Below are 14,497 nucleotides of genomic sequence, written 5' to 3' on the forward strand. Positions count from 1 at the left end.
AGCATGGCTGTGTATTCTCTTTTATCAGATTTCTTTGGGGAGATCAGAGGCTGATTGGCTTTTACACATATGTACTTCTGACAATGCTGCAGCCCTTTGGGCAAACTGTGAGCACCATCCCGTGCTGGAGGTGATGCAGAGCTGTGCAGCAGCGGCGGGAGAGCAGGACAATTCTCTTCAGTGGGAATTTGAATGCATTTCCCCCACTGCAAGGTGTGACAGGCGCACATCTATGGGTAGTGGTACTGCTGGGCAGCAGGGCAATGGCAGTGCCATTCCGTAGCTTTCTGGAGGCAAACATCTGTGGCCGGGAGGTGGGTGACGCCCCAGAGGCTCGTGCCTACTTGCCCCATGGGTTAAACAGAGCTGTGGCTGAGGGGGAAGGATGCACCCCACAGGCCTTTCCCACATCTACCTGTGCAAACCTCAGCACATCACCGCTGCTGTGCCAACGCGGCAAGTTTTGCACCTCGGACTAAAGTTGCTTTTCAGTCTCCACAAACCAACTTCCCCTTCACTTTGCCCTGAACAACAATAGGTGCCTGACACCGCTCAAAAGCTTCAACCAACTTGGCTGCGGCAATCTCAATTTACATACGACCCAAGAATCCAATGCACACCAATGTGAATCACAGCATTCTGCGACATCCCCCACGCTGAACTCAAAAGTTACATACCAACCTAGATTTTTTTGACTGCAACCTGCCCCAGCCTGGATAGGATGCCTGTCAAAAAGCAAAAGTGCTATGAAATGAAATTCATAGCACTGAAAGGCATCACACACAAGCTGTCGTCCCCTCTCACATTTTGCATGAGCAATTTCTGCTCGTTTGTGTTCTCTCACACACCATGTCCTGAAACAGTTACGTAAAATGAATATTTAACTTACGATAGTCAGCTGTATTGAACTGCACTTAATTGGTTATTAAGTGAAGTAAATTATCCTTACCATATTTGTCAGAGGTGAAAAACCTACATATATGGCTACATGTAGTGCATTCATTAGTTTACAGACCCCAAGGCTCCTGGGAAGTATCAGATATCTACACAGTGTCCCATGGTGCAGCATTTTTTAGCCGGATGTCTCAGCTAGCTTGCAGATATGTAAAATCATATACAAACAGACATCTCCCTATTGATTGCCTCTGTGACGAGGCTCGTTTACTCCTGCAAATATTATCAGCAATGTACTTCAATCACGGAATCTTTTTTTAAAACGGAGTTGAATAAGAATATGCAAAATGTGATTATGGATAAAACAAGTTACTTTTAGTCAAAGTACTGCACCATTTTGTGAAAGTCATTTCGTAGCTGTATGTCTATTTTGACTAAGATGCTTGTGCTACTGAAGTAAATACATACTTCTGCAGATGTGGCCCCAACAGTTATTTCAGTTCACCCCTTGGTGAGTCACAGAGAGGCAAAATGCTGGAAGAAAATTACGGAGTAAAATCCAACTAATCTGTTTGGCATGATGTAGAGAAGGGTGAACAAGAGCGCTAACGAGAATAGTGAGTCTTTCACCCCTGGTTGCCACAAGAAATCTTAGCTGCTTAAAATTGTAATAGAGAGGTGCCCACTTTCCCATAAAAGATCAGAGCAATCAATATTAGTGGTTAATCACATAATTCTTACTCTGTAAGTTCACAGTCTCTTGCCTGCTATGTCGACAAACTGAGTTCACTTTTTGCTATCAATAGTAGGACATAAACTCCCACAAACACTACCTCTATGTCATTTAATATAAGCCAGTATGTTTTATGACTGTGGACTTTAGAACCACTTCAAATAAAAAGCTTCAACTTTAAAAAAAGCATTTTGAAGACCATATTCTCTTCCATCCTTAACACGAGACAAGGACCTTGATGAGTCATGCTTTTAATTTCCATGTGGCAACTACAGCCAACTACTTCCACAAAAAAGAACAAATTAAAAAATGCAATAAAGCTTTATATAATAATATTTTATGCAATTAGGCAGCTTGAAGAAAGGAGGAAAGTTGGCATCTTAGGATCAGTCAAGTTTCCCATGTCATAAATGTATCTTCAGCAGGTCACTAATTTCACAGCTTTGTACCCAGAGGTATAATTTTTAGGTCTTTCATGTGAAGATGCTTAATGTGGGACACTGAGAGATGAAAAAAAAGTAGTTCCTGCTCCCTCATCATCACAGCACTAGATAACTCCTAGGCATGAGATGGGCATATAATTGTTACCTAAAAGAGTCAGTTGATAAGTGGTTATTTTAGGGATGTGTCTGAAGAGAAGCTCTATTAATTTAAGAGTATGTAAATCATGATCCCTGGACAGAGAAAGCCACAGTTCCTGTTATTTTTACTTGTTAAAAGGAAAGTTACAGCAAGTTATCTCCTAAGTGTTTTTCAATGTTGTTTGCGATTTTTTGACTGGTTCTGCTTTTTTTTTCCATTTTGTGACTCATTTTCCCTCACTTCCAACCACTGTGCTTCTATCCCAGTTAGTATGCTTTTACAAATACAGAAATTTGATCCAACAATTCTGGGTAGGGATGAATTTCACACAGCCCAAGCAAAGCTGTGCATTATGGTAGACTGTTGCACTTATCCCTACAGAGGATGATTCAAATATTATTATGTAGACTTAGATGTTCGTGCTGTAGAGCTCAAACCATGGTGAGTTCTTACATAGGGATTCTTCACCAACACCAACAGAAGAATCATCTCTGTCACTGACCTGGTGATACAGCTAAAAATCTAGTGACACAAACTGAAAACATGGAAGAGTTTTAAGTCGAAGGAAATGGTTAGAACTGATTGATGAATTGAACTATGTCAAACTTTCATTATGAAACACCAAACCACATGAAATGTCCTGTTTCCAGTTTCATTAACTCAGAACTCTGCACATGTTCTGCTGCACTTTTTCTACGGTTCAAAACCTTGTAAGTAAAACTGTGCATCTAATTACGGCCAAACTTGTCAGGAGTCAATATTCACTGTACATGAAATACATGCAAAATGTGTGGTTTTCGTGTAAAACAAAATGAAAGTTGGTGGTTTTGGCCAAATTAACATTTTCTTCTAGGGCTCCTTCCAATCTCAAACTCCGATGATTCCACAGTAACAAAGATGAAATGAATGAGTTTTTTAGTTCTTTTCAGGAGCAATTAGCTGTTAATATTCACTGCTCTTTTAAGGAAAAAGATACTTGTTAATATTACCAGGTGCTAACTAAAAAAGGTTTAGCATATGTAGTGTCACTAAGATAAAGGTCACTTATACATGTGTCAGAGTATGCTTAGTTTAATGCAAACAACATAAAGCAAAACCAAATAACTTCAAAATGTTAAACATACTTGTTCTGATTTAGAAAAAAACCAACAAAAACGCAAAAAACCCAAAACCAAACACACGCACACAAAGAGAGAAATTAACAAACATATATTTAAGTATTTGATGTATATATTTTCTTAAAGCAACTGTGTTTCAAGATTTCCTACTAAGTGGCTACAATGGAAACAAAGTGAGATGGAGAGCAGCAGCTGGAAACTCACTAGAATACAGTATTTTTAGGGCAAAATTTGGTTAATATTTGTTATAGTAATTTATACTCATGAAAACACATGAAGGAAATGCCGTTAACAGGTGTGTAAAAAGTTAGTTCTTGTGTTAAATACAAAAAATATCTGAGGAAAGATGTCTTCTCTGTAATTTGCTTCTGGCAGGTTATACTACAAACTGCTTCCTGTATTAGATTTTTCCTTCACAAATCTTGATAAAATGAGAAGTTTTGGAATATTCTGCTCATGAAAGATGCAGTACATCCTCTCAATTCATTTTTCCTTTATGGATATACAGATGGAAAACCTCTCTGCACCACATCTTCAAATGTGCCACTTCCAAAGTGGATGGGGCCAGGTGAAGAAATGCTCCAAATTGTTACAGTTGTAGAAAAAGAACATCCAAATCAACTTACCCCCATATTTTTCAAACACCTTCAAATACAAGAATCGCTCAATATGCTGCCACGAATGAACTACACAGAAACACATCTCACATCTAAGTTCATGCTTAAAACTCTTTTAAATACTTTTGTATAAAAGGAAAAAGAAAACATATTCAGATCTTCATTTACTTAATACCAAGTGGTCATTGCTATGGGCATATCAAAAGAGTTATTGTCATTTTTGCTTGATTTAGTTCCGTAAAATTTTTTCCATGACCAAAAGATGTACTGTTCTCAGTCCATACCGAACTTTTTAATAAAAAGTAGTAAAGCAATCTACTTCATTGTCAACTGATTGAAAGAAATTTAATTAATGCCTTTGGAGGGAACGCCTATATAAGTATCACAATCACAAGAATGTACATATATGCATATATGAATATATATGCCCAGCCGCAGTCTACCCTGTTGCTTTAATGTCATAACACTATAGTCCATGAGCAGCTGAAGGCAAAAATGAACTCCTATAATTTAAAATATCGTGCTGACACAATTTTAAGGTCAAATTACATTGTGTAGTTTATTAGAAGATTAAATGCTTGCTTCATCACAGGACACTACAGCCCTAGAAAAGGCAGGCAGTATAGAAATGCTCACAGACAAACAAATTAAAAATAGTAAGTTATAAACAGGGGAAAATAAGTTTATGCCACACCAACAAAACCAAAAAGAAAAAAAAAAAAACCAAACCCAAAAAGCAAAAAACACAAAGATGCATGAAAAGCAGTATGCTATGTTAGATGTTTATCTATACATAAGAGACAGGTGTCACAAAAACAAAACAAAAAAATCACGAAGCTAAAGAGAAACTTTAACTCACCAGTTTCCATCTGTTATATCTGAATTCATGCATAATTGATTATCCATGACTGGTAAGTTCTTTTTTTTCACTAGCCTAACACAGTTTTCTAAACATTATGTGTTAAATCACCACCAAAGTAAAGGGTGTTTGAGAAACCGTAAGGGCAGAATAAAAATTTTTAATGAAAAATAACATGTCAGTTAATAATAGAGCTGACCTATGTTTAAGAGAGAAATTTTAATCATGTGCATATTAAATATTAATAACCTATTCTGTTATTGTTATAATAAGGTTAAGTAAGCTTCTCCATGCTTAAGGAAAGAGAAAAAGTAGGAATATGTAACAGTGAAAAAAAGCGCTGAGAAGCAGAGACATAAGGAAAATGTGTCAACAATAAACAAGAGGAAATGAGAAAGAAGGAAAAGATGAAGGTGGAAACTAATCTCTATGTGTCATTATGACTGCCAGAGTACTGGCAAAGCAGCAGCATCCTTTTATTTCAATTTTAATCATTTCTGAATTTTAATACCCTGCTCCTTTTGTAATTCTCCTGGCATTCCCTATATGCATCCATCCCAGCCAAAACACCAGTGTAAATTAAATGGCACACAACCACACCACTGATGTAGTTCTCCCAGTAGAACCAATTGAGTGACCAAAAAGCAGAGAAGGTATGACTACTTTGTATCCCCACAGACTACTGGCCAATTAAGTGACTTAATGTTCTTCAATTCCTTTAATTTTGAAAAGAAGGGCAGTGGTTAGGTAACGCAGCAATATAGAGCCATTAAAAAAAAATAAAGCAAGCCAGTAGTAATACAATAATCAGTGACCATCAGGGCCTGGAAAAATGAGTTTGCTCTCACTGGCACTAAGGAGCATCACATGATTATTTAATTACAGCTCTAATTTTTGTCTCGTGGATGGCAACATATCAACAATTAATAGGGCAAATAGAGGAGACTGCATTTTTAAAGAGACAGAACCTATAAGAAATAGTGCTTGGTAATGCAATTTATCAGACAGTATAATGCTTCTTACGGCATATCTGTCATCCTGCCAAACATATAAAGAAATTCTACTGGTTCAATTCTCCTGCATGGTATCCATAAAATTCTTCTGGAATGCTTAGAAAACAATAACTACACCTATGAGTATCCTAATTGTCATTTTATGCGGCAATGCAGAAGTCGGTTACTTGTAGGGCTTGCAGCCCAAATAAAGTAGTGGAATCACAAGTTTCAAATGCAAACATGCCATAAAATTGTCTTGAAAAGATTATAATGAAAGTCATCAGGAATGGCAAAAATTATTATGGTATTCAGTGAGTCAAGTGAAGAAAGAAAGAAAAAGAAAGTCAATAAAATACAGTCAATGGGACAGAGATTGATTTTGACTGATTGACTTTACTGTGAGATTTTCTTACAAAGCATACCGAAACTAGGGGCTCAAAACCTATATCATACCATTCCTGCACAGGACTGCTAGGTAAGAAGTGAGAGACAAGACCTAAAAGAAGATGTATCGTAGACATTATCGACTGAGAAGCTCTGCTTTAAAACAGCTGGATGCGGTTTCTTTTCCCTCATGCCTCATCCTGCAATGACAGCAGTGCAGAACCTGGGAACTGTGGGAAGTTCACTATGTCAAGGAGCACTTTCCACAGTTAGGGGAATCTGGAAACTTATCAAAAAACCCCCTAATTTTATGCACCTTTTTGCAAATGTACTCACTTTTTCACAGCAATGGGTGGACCAAGCTATGAACCCCCTAAATTCATATTATCCAGTGTATGTTTCAGACAATAGTCAATATACGATGTAGCAAAAGCAAGCTCCAAATTTCCTCTCAGCAATAAACTGTACCTGTGAAAAACCTACCATACTATGCTTAGAAGTTTTTTTAATCTTACTTTTCAATATAAAAATTAGATATGCTTTTTCATTTGATATTCTAAAATCTACCCTTTGAATAAGAAAAGAATGCTGAGTTTGGGCCCTTGTACCGAAAAAACCCACTGCTAAACAGCAGTTCACGCATTATTGCAAAAGTGTGACTAGAGAAGCAGTACTATTACAATCAATGCTCCATTCCTCCCCAAAATTGTGTCAAATTAAGTTGTTTTCATTGAAGTCATGAACATTCTGGATTGGAGATCTTAATCTATAATCTTAAAAAGAAAGCTGGCAAGCAAGAGCTTGTATGTAAAAGTAAATATCATTCTTTTTATGCACTGGTTACTATACAGATAACATGTCTCACAAAGACTGTAATTAAATGTCTAGTGCAGAAGTAACACTAAAAAGCATACAGTATTATTACATTACAATGAATCCTTAGAAGCTAAAACTGTCATTTTAAAGTTTTAAGATGCCTTTAATTATTCTTGAGACTTCTTACATTTATCAAGAAAGCCCACCTATGATGAAAAGCGCTAATGATTTAAAATCTTTCTAATACTGCTCTCCACAAAAATATTAATTTAATCTTTGATTATAAGCATTTTAAAACTCAATCTGGAATTCCTCCCAACTTCATTTTTTGCCTTTGGTCCTTCTGAGACCCTGCGTGCACGCACGCTCTCTCTCACTGTCTTTCCCCTCCTCTCTTTTCTGTCTTTTATTTAATGTAAAAGAAGCAGGAATATAGGGTGTGTATGATGTTAGAACTTCCCTCCTTTTCATTGAAAATGTTTTTAATTACCTGGCTATTATGACCAGACACATATTCTAAGTGCAGTTACTGAAAAGGAAATACCTTTCTCATACTTTTGCATGTGGATTTGAGTTCAGAGCAGCAATTCTTGGCACTTCTGCTAAAAATGTTTTCCACTCTAGGACTAATTTACAAATATAAAGAATTACTTAATCCTTCACTGTTCTATGAAACACATTTACTACTAATTTTATAGCTGGGTAAATAAATCAGGAGCATATTAAGGCTGCATTTATAAAAGGATAGTGTGCTGCAGCTTCCTTTTCCTTCACATGAAGTTATGTGCTGAGCATTTTCAAAATCAGTATTACAGCAATTGAAGATGACAAAAATGGCATGGACAGTTATTAACCCAAAATTACACTTTTTTTTTTTTTTCAGAGCTAAAACCAGAACCAGGAGTCAAGACACCAGAAAAGATGATGAGACAGTCCTCCAAGCACAGGTGGTCTGAGTGTATCACCACTTCGTCTAGCAAGCAGCAAGTGCAACGACCCACAAATGATTGCTGCTGGCCAAATAAATCCTGTCAGAGCAGGATCCCGGGAAGACAAGATGCACTTGAGGTTTAAAGCACCTCCCTCATCTCCTCAGGTCATATCATGTCATAATGCGCCACGGGAAAGAGATAGAGCAGATAGTCCCTGGAAGTTATGTAAGGCCAGCGCAGCTGACAGACGTGGCCCATCCTGATGTTCTGCACCCAGGTGCAGCTGGGGTGACCGAGGCCCATGTGCAAGCCAGCAGGCTCCTCTGCCTCTCTCACCCACAGCTCACAGCAGCAAAGCACGAGGTAGCGAGAGCTGACTTCTGTCAGCATACAGCTGTGCAGAGGTGTCACCAGCAGTGCTGTACAGCAGCTCAGAGACAGCAGCTAGCCTGCACTCCGCTGGAAACAAGTCTTACGCTCCCAGTCCCAGCAAATGCACAGTGTTTCACAGGGGAATCAAGCTCCAAAGAGATTGCTGTGCGTTGGTGTTCTAAATAAATAGCTGAAAGGTGGACCTTGCCACAAATACCGAGTGTTAGTGTGTCCCTCAGCCCATCTGAACACCTAACACTGATCCTCTACAGGAACGGTGAAAACCAAGCTCTGCAGTGACACACCAGTGTGCATGGGAGCAAAGTCAGGCTCAGCAAGTTTAAAAGGAAATATTTAGAATTCAGACAGTGCCTGAGGTATGTTACTACACTCTACTACTGTACTCTACTATTACTATGCCATTCCTAGTACACAGCACCAGATAAAGCAGATTAGGAGTAGGTTACAACTAGTACGGGACCCAAGAACCAGATCAGAACACATGTACAAGATCAGTGCTGGCAAGTCTCGTTAAAATTAATCTCTACCAAGACAAAGGTACTGAGAGCAATGCTGTGCAGAAGCCATGAGAAAGCTGACATTTGCAAAGCAATAGAATGGATACCCATTATGTAATGAAGTGTTGGCGATAACTGTGGTAAACTTAGATGCCACAGGATGGCAAATGTTCAAAACCACCAGCATTTTTGAAGGGAACATCGTAGTATATCCTCTTGGAAGTAACAGTTACAAGTTGTGGTCAGGGCTGTTGAGAGTTCATGATACCACAGCCAAGGGAACTGACCAACAAGCCAACTTAGTGTTAAGTATAATACTTTGAGAATCTGAGGGAGGAATTAACCTCTCAGGTAAAAGTCATTAATGGAGTCCTTCAACAGAGAATTTAGAGAAGCTTTTTACAAACTGTGAGTTATTCTGACTGCAGTTATCTTCAGTTCAAATGCCGGCTACTTGGACTCATCACTCCAAGATTAAAAGTAACATCAACAGGGCTTTCTGAGACTGACTTTACAAAGTTACAAAATTTCCGTATAGCAGGCAGTAAGAACTGTAAGTTACTCTTTAACCGTCAAACTGTTTTACTTCTTTCTTTTTTTCTTTTTTTTTTTTTTTTTTTTTTTTAGAATCAGTAGCAACTTTGTGACAACTAAAGTTTAAAAAATGCACTTGATTGCATAGTGACAGATTTGCAGAACATTTTTCATCACACACACATATGTGCTTTCAGTTATTAATAAAATGCTTCTGCCCTTAATCTGCCATTGCCTGAATATACAATTACAGTGTCTTGGATAGACAAATACTGTTAAGGAATTCTGTTTTCCCTGTTTGAGATGCAATTCAATTACACCAAGTAAAACTGAATACTATGTCTTTAAAACTGGCTTCGGCTTGCCACAGAAAGGAATACTGAATCACTTTTCTATTAAGTTCCTCTTAGAGTGGAATGATAACAAAACTTTATTCTCTTCCTCACCCCCACCTTCCTTTTTTTTGCTTGTTTTAAACAAGGAAGAGCCAGCTGCCCTGGGTAACACCACAGGTAGATATTAAAATGGAGACAGCCATTATTTAGTGGCGACAGGAATATAAATACAGGCACTAACCTATAAACTGGTGTTTACTTCAGGAAAGTAAGTCATATTTTTTCCTCTGATTGCCGTGCTGTCAGTTTAATGCAGCGTAAATAAACAGTAGGTGCATGATAGCTTTAAGTAGAAAGTGTTCATTCCACAAGAGCAGCAGGTTACTGAAGCCTGATGCCTATAACGGCAAAAACAGAACTTCCATTTTACCTGGCTAAGAGACTTGTGGCTTTTCTATTAAATTAATTTGTCAGAATTCTATGAAAAATATTATGCACTCAAAGAACTTTACAAAAAACATTCATTTTTGCAGCCCTCAAGTTGAACCATTTAAAAAAACAAAAGCCAATCACTCCTCTGTAATTTCATCATCCCATCGCTCTAAATGAAAGCTTTATATAATCAACCTAATATAACAGAAAATAAAATGATATATAGAATTGCCTATACTTTGAGTTATTTTGTTCTTATAAATATATTCCCTGACTGAAAGTAAAAAAATTCCCCTTTGGAAAAAGCAATGATGTCTGAGAAGATTGTATATACACTCTACATCTATTAACATAAATTATAAGAAAGTAAAATGTTCCAGATGTGTTTAAACTGTTGTAGAAGGAAAGTTTGTGGCTTCACTGGATATATATTAAATATATCTAGAGAGAGCAATGGCAGTTATATACAAGAAGGCAATAAAATGCTTCACTAGAGTCTATGTTAAAATACCATAGTTCCTAGAAATATGACTAAAACATTTCAGAAGTCATATTTCCTCCAGTTTTAATTCAGAAATCTACTTTAATGTATTTTTCTATATATTATGAGCTATTTTATTAATAAAGTAATCTTCTTAATTTTTTTCAAATACAGCTGGAAACCTAAGGAATTACTTCAAATTCCTCTGACAATACTTAGACTAAAAAAAATTAGGTGGCATTAAAAAGGTAACAGTACTTTGAAAAATCAAGTAGTTGATACATTTAAGAGGTTTGGTGGGGTTTTTTGTTGGTCTTTTTTTTTAAGAAGAACACCAGACTTCAACTGATTATCATCTAAATGGCAGTTGCACACATGTAAAGCCCTCTCTATCCCAAACCTGTAACGTGGGAGAAGCATTTGCTGTAGAGAAACCTCTCTGAAGAGGTTTTAGTGCTGCTGGGGTGGATGTGCCCACGTCCCCAGCCGGGCTGAGCGTGGTGGTTGGTGCCTGTGGGATGCTGGCAGGGCTGCAGCAGGGCTGGCGCTGCCTTGGGAAGCACAGCCACACAGGGCAGGTGTGCTGACCCGCTGGGCCTGTGCTGCAAACCAGAGGTGCCCTGCTCCTGTGCGAGCTGGGGCTGGCGTGGCAGCCTCTCTCTGCTCTGACACTGCCAAAGCACCGTGTCCCATCAGTGACTTACAGATCGACTCTGCTTCACACTGCTTTCTCGGGAGCTCAGCAGCAGGTTAGGATTCACACGAGTCGCTAAAATAGCATGAGAGGGGAAACTGCGAGAGTTACTTTGCTATTTAAAGTATCAAGAACAAAGAATATAAAAAGGAAATGGCCAGTTTTTCAAAATTCATGCACAAAAAGCATTTCATTTAAATATTTTTTGTTCCAGTAAACTATTTTGCATACAAAGGACTTATTTATTACATATTTGAACTTGTGGGAAAAAGGGAAGGAATGCACTGATTCCTGAAATAACTCTACAGCCTTTTTGGAGGCTTTGCTCTTCTGTGCTCTTTTCTACTCTGAACAGTTTTATTGCAGGGACAGAGGAATTCCTTGGAGTCAGTTGTTTCTTTTCCACTAGCTGTTCTGAAGAGTGGGCATACATAGCATACTAGCCAAGGATTTTAATTTCTTTTCTATTGCCTTGTTTGTGCACTATCTGTTCCGACGCATGCTTATATGTGAACACATTGCATTTTCTGCCTGCTCATTTTTTTACCTACTCTGTGTTATTTCACATTTCCTCACAAAACTATTGCTTCAACTCGAAAAGCAAGATAATACCAATAACAATCTCAAATAGAAAGTGAATTAGAAAATGAGTGTGTGTAGGTATAACCATATCTAAGAGCATATAGGAGTACAGGACTGGAAAGAGCATTCTCAAATTCTACAAATCGTGCTGAAGAGTAATTAGAAGATAGAAATTGCAGAGAACATGCTATATTCATGTCTATACACTCTACGCTTACAGTTTCAAGTTGTTTTTGAATAGTGCGCCTGATTTGACACATTTCTATCTGGTGATTGTGTTAAATGCTTGAACAGATAGTGAAATATCCAAGCATTCCTTGTGCTAACTACAGCTGAAATTTTACACTTATTGTAACCTTTCCTAACAATGTGAGAAAAACAGAGTAAATATATTAAATTTGTTTCACAACAGATGCTTAGGTTGTTAATATTTAAGATGCCTATTCATGCTATTCCTGTCTGCACATTTGTCAAAAATGTAAGCTTGAATGCTAATGTTTGCCAGCAGACTACAGCAGACAAATATATGAATGCACTGTACCAAAATAATATAAAGTAGAAATAAGGGGCCGCTGCTAACTCCCACCCAAGTAGCACGGACCAGAATGAAAGGGCACCTCCAGATCACACGCCCTGGAGTCTCTGCATCTGAATTTGTGAATTATTTTCTCAGAAGCGCTGCGCTCATTTGCACGGACTAAAACCAGCGAAGAGCTTTCCTCAGTTTAAACTTATTTCAGCTTAGGAGCTGGTGCAAAGTGTTTCAGAAAACTTAGAGTGTAGTGAAGTTTCTCCCGCAGTCAGAAAAAGCTGGAGACTGGCAGAGGGAAACTCCGGGTCGGGCAGGTGCCTGTCAGGAGCGCTCCCCCGGGCAGCCGGCGGACACGGCGACAAAGGGGCGAGCATTTAGCAAAACCTCGGGTGGCGGGTTCGGAGACGGAGCGGAAAAAGGAAAAGTAAATCCTGGAGCACAGAGACCAGCCCCTGGCACTGCTCCCCGCGACAGCGGCAGCGCCGGGTCGCGCCGCGGGCGGGCGGGGGGGCCGTGCCACCTAGCGCCACGGGCGCGCCCCCGGCTGGGGCAGCCGCCGCAGCTCGGCCGCCCGAGCAAGCCCCGCGCCCCCATCCCCCTGCCCGCGACCCCCGGCCCCGCCGCTTCGCCCCGCGCCGTCGGGGGCGCCGCCGCCCCGCGCCCGCCGCTGCCGGGAGGCGCGCGGCGCTGGGTAAGAACTTTGCCAAACTTTGGGGTTTTTTCCCTCTGCCCCCACCCCCACCTCCCCCCGCTCCCCCCGTGCCGGCGGCGGGCGAGGGAGCGGAGCAGAGCGGAGCGGGGCCGGCGACCGGCAGCGGCGCGGCGGCAGGTGTGAGCCCGTGCCGGCCGGGAGGCTCCGGCAGCGGCAGCGCCGAGCGCAGCCACCCGCCCCGCGCCTCCCTCCCGCCCGCCCTCCCGGGCCGGCACGGCCGGGTAAATCGCCGCTGCGGGTGCCCCCGGCACGGCTCTGTCCCCCCCCCGTCCCCCACGTCCCCGAGGAGAGACGCCGAAGGAGCGGGACCGACTCACTCATGGGAGCGCGGCGGGCGAGGCCGGCGACACCTCCGGCTTCCGAGGCGCCGGCGAAGTTAATTGCACTGAAGTTCAAGTTGTCTTTTCACCCATCAGGAGTGGGCGTTTAAAGGAAGGAGAGCGAGGAGGAGGAGGGGGAGGGGGGAGAGTCTCTCTCTCTCTCTCGCTCGCTCTCGCACACACACACACACACACACACAGACACACACAGAGGCACACGCATGCACGCACGCACACACACACACGCACACGCACCCGCCCGCTCGGCTCCGCTCCCGAGCTGCCTCAGCAAGGAGGAGCCCGGACGGAAAACACCAGGGCAGCAAGGTACCGGCGTGGGGCAGCCCTGCCTCTGCCTGCGTGTGTCTGTGCGGGTGTGCCTGCGTGTGTGTGTGTATTTGTGAGTGTGTGTGTGTGTGTGTGCCCGCGCTCCCCCCTCCCGCTGCCTCCTCGCACGGCCCCTCCAGGCGGGGAGGTGCGCGCTGCCCCCGGGGAGGGGGCGGCGGTGCCGTCGGGGCAGCGCGGCCGCTGAGGCCGGTCCGACCGGGGCCGGGGTCTCCGAGCCCTGCGCCGCCCGCTCTGCTCCGCGCCCGCTGCCTCCTGCCTGCGCGGCGGCGGTGGGAGGGGGGGAGAAGCGAGCGGCGGCTGGAGCGCAGCGGTGGCGTGTGTCTGTGTGTCTGTGTGTGTGTGTGTGCGCGGCGGCTCCTTCCCTCCGGCTGCTCCCGGCCCCGCGGGGCGGTGGGGCTGACTTGGTGGAAGTGCCGGGGCATGGTGGTGTGTGTGTGTCCATGCCTGCCGTGCCCCCCTTCCCCCCAGAACTCGGGTCGAAACCATCCACCGTCCCCGCATTGCCTTCCCCGGCACCGCGCCCCCGCCCCCCTCTTCCCCCTTCTCTCCATCCTTCCCCCGCTCCTTTATTTCCACAGCTGTCCCCGCGCCCTCTGGCCGCCCCGCGCCGCTGCTCCCGGAGCGCCGGCGGCAGCCCCTTTCGGGCAGGCAGCGCTCCGCGGCCACCCGCGATTTGGGGTGGCCGAGGGAGAGCAGCTCCGCTACCG

General features: G+C 42.3%; 1 protein-coding gene across 1 annotated transcript in view; it reads right to left on the reverse strand.

Annotated features, from left to right (window-relative positions):
• The window catches only part of SATB1 (SATB homeobox 1), a 92,037-nt gene extending 78,182 nt beyond the window's left edge, over positions 1–13,855 (reverse strand). Inside the window, exon 1 of the mRNA XM_064704606.1 lies at positions 13,440–13,855. The gene's annotated coding sequence lies outside the window, so the exon portion shown is untranslated. The remainder of the gene's footprint in view (positions 1–13,439) is intronic.
• Positions 13,856–14,497: the final 642 nt, after the last annotated feature.

This window comes from Zonotrichia leucophrys, chromosome 2, assembly GCF_028769735.1.
Source record: "Zonotrichia leucophrys gambelii isolate GWCS_2022_RI chromosome 2, RI_Zleu_2.0, whole genome shotgun sequence".
Lineage (NCBI taxonomy): Eukaryota > Metazoa > Chordata > Aves > Passeriformes > Passerellidae > Zonotrichia > Zonotrichia leucophrys.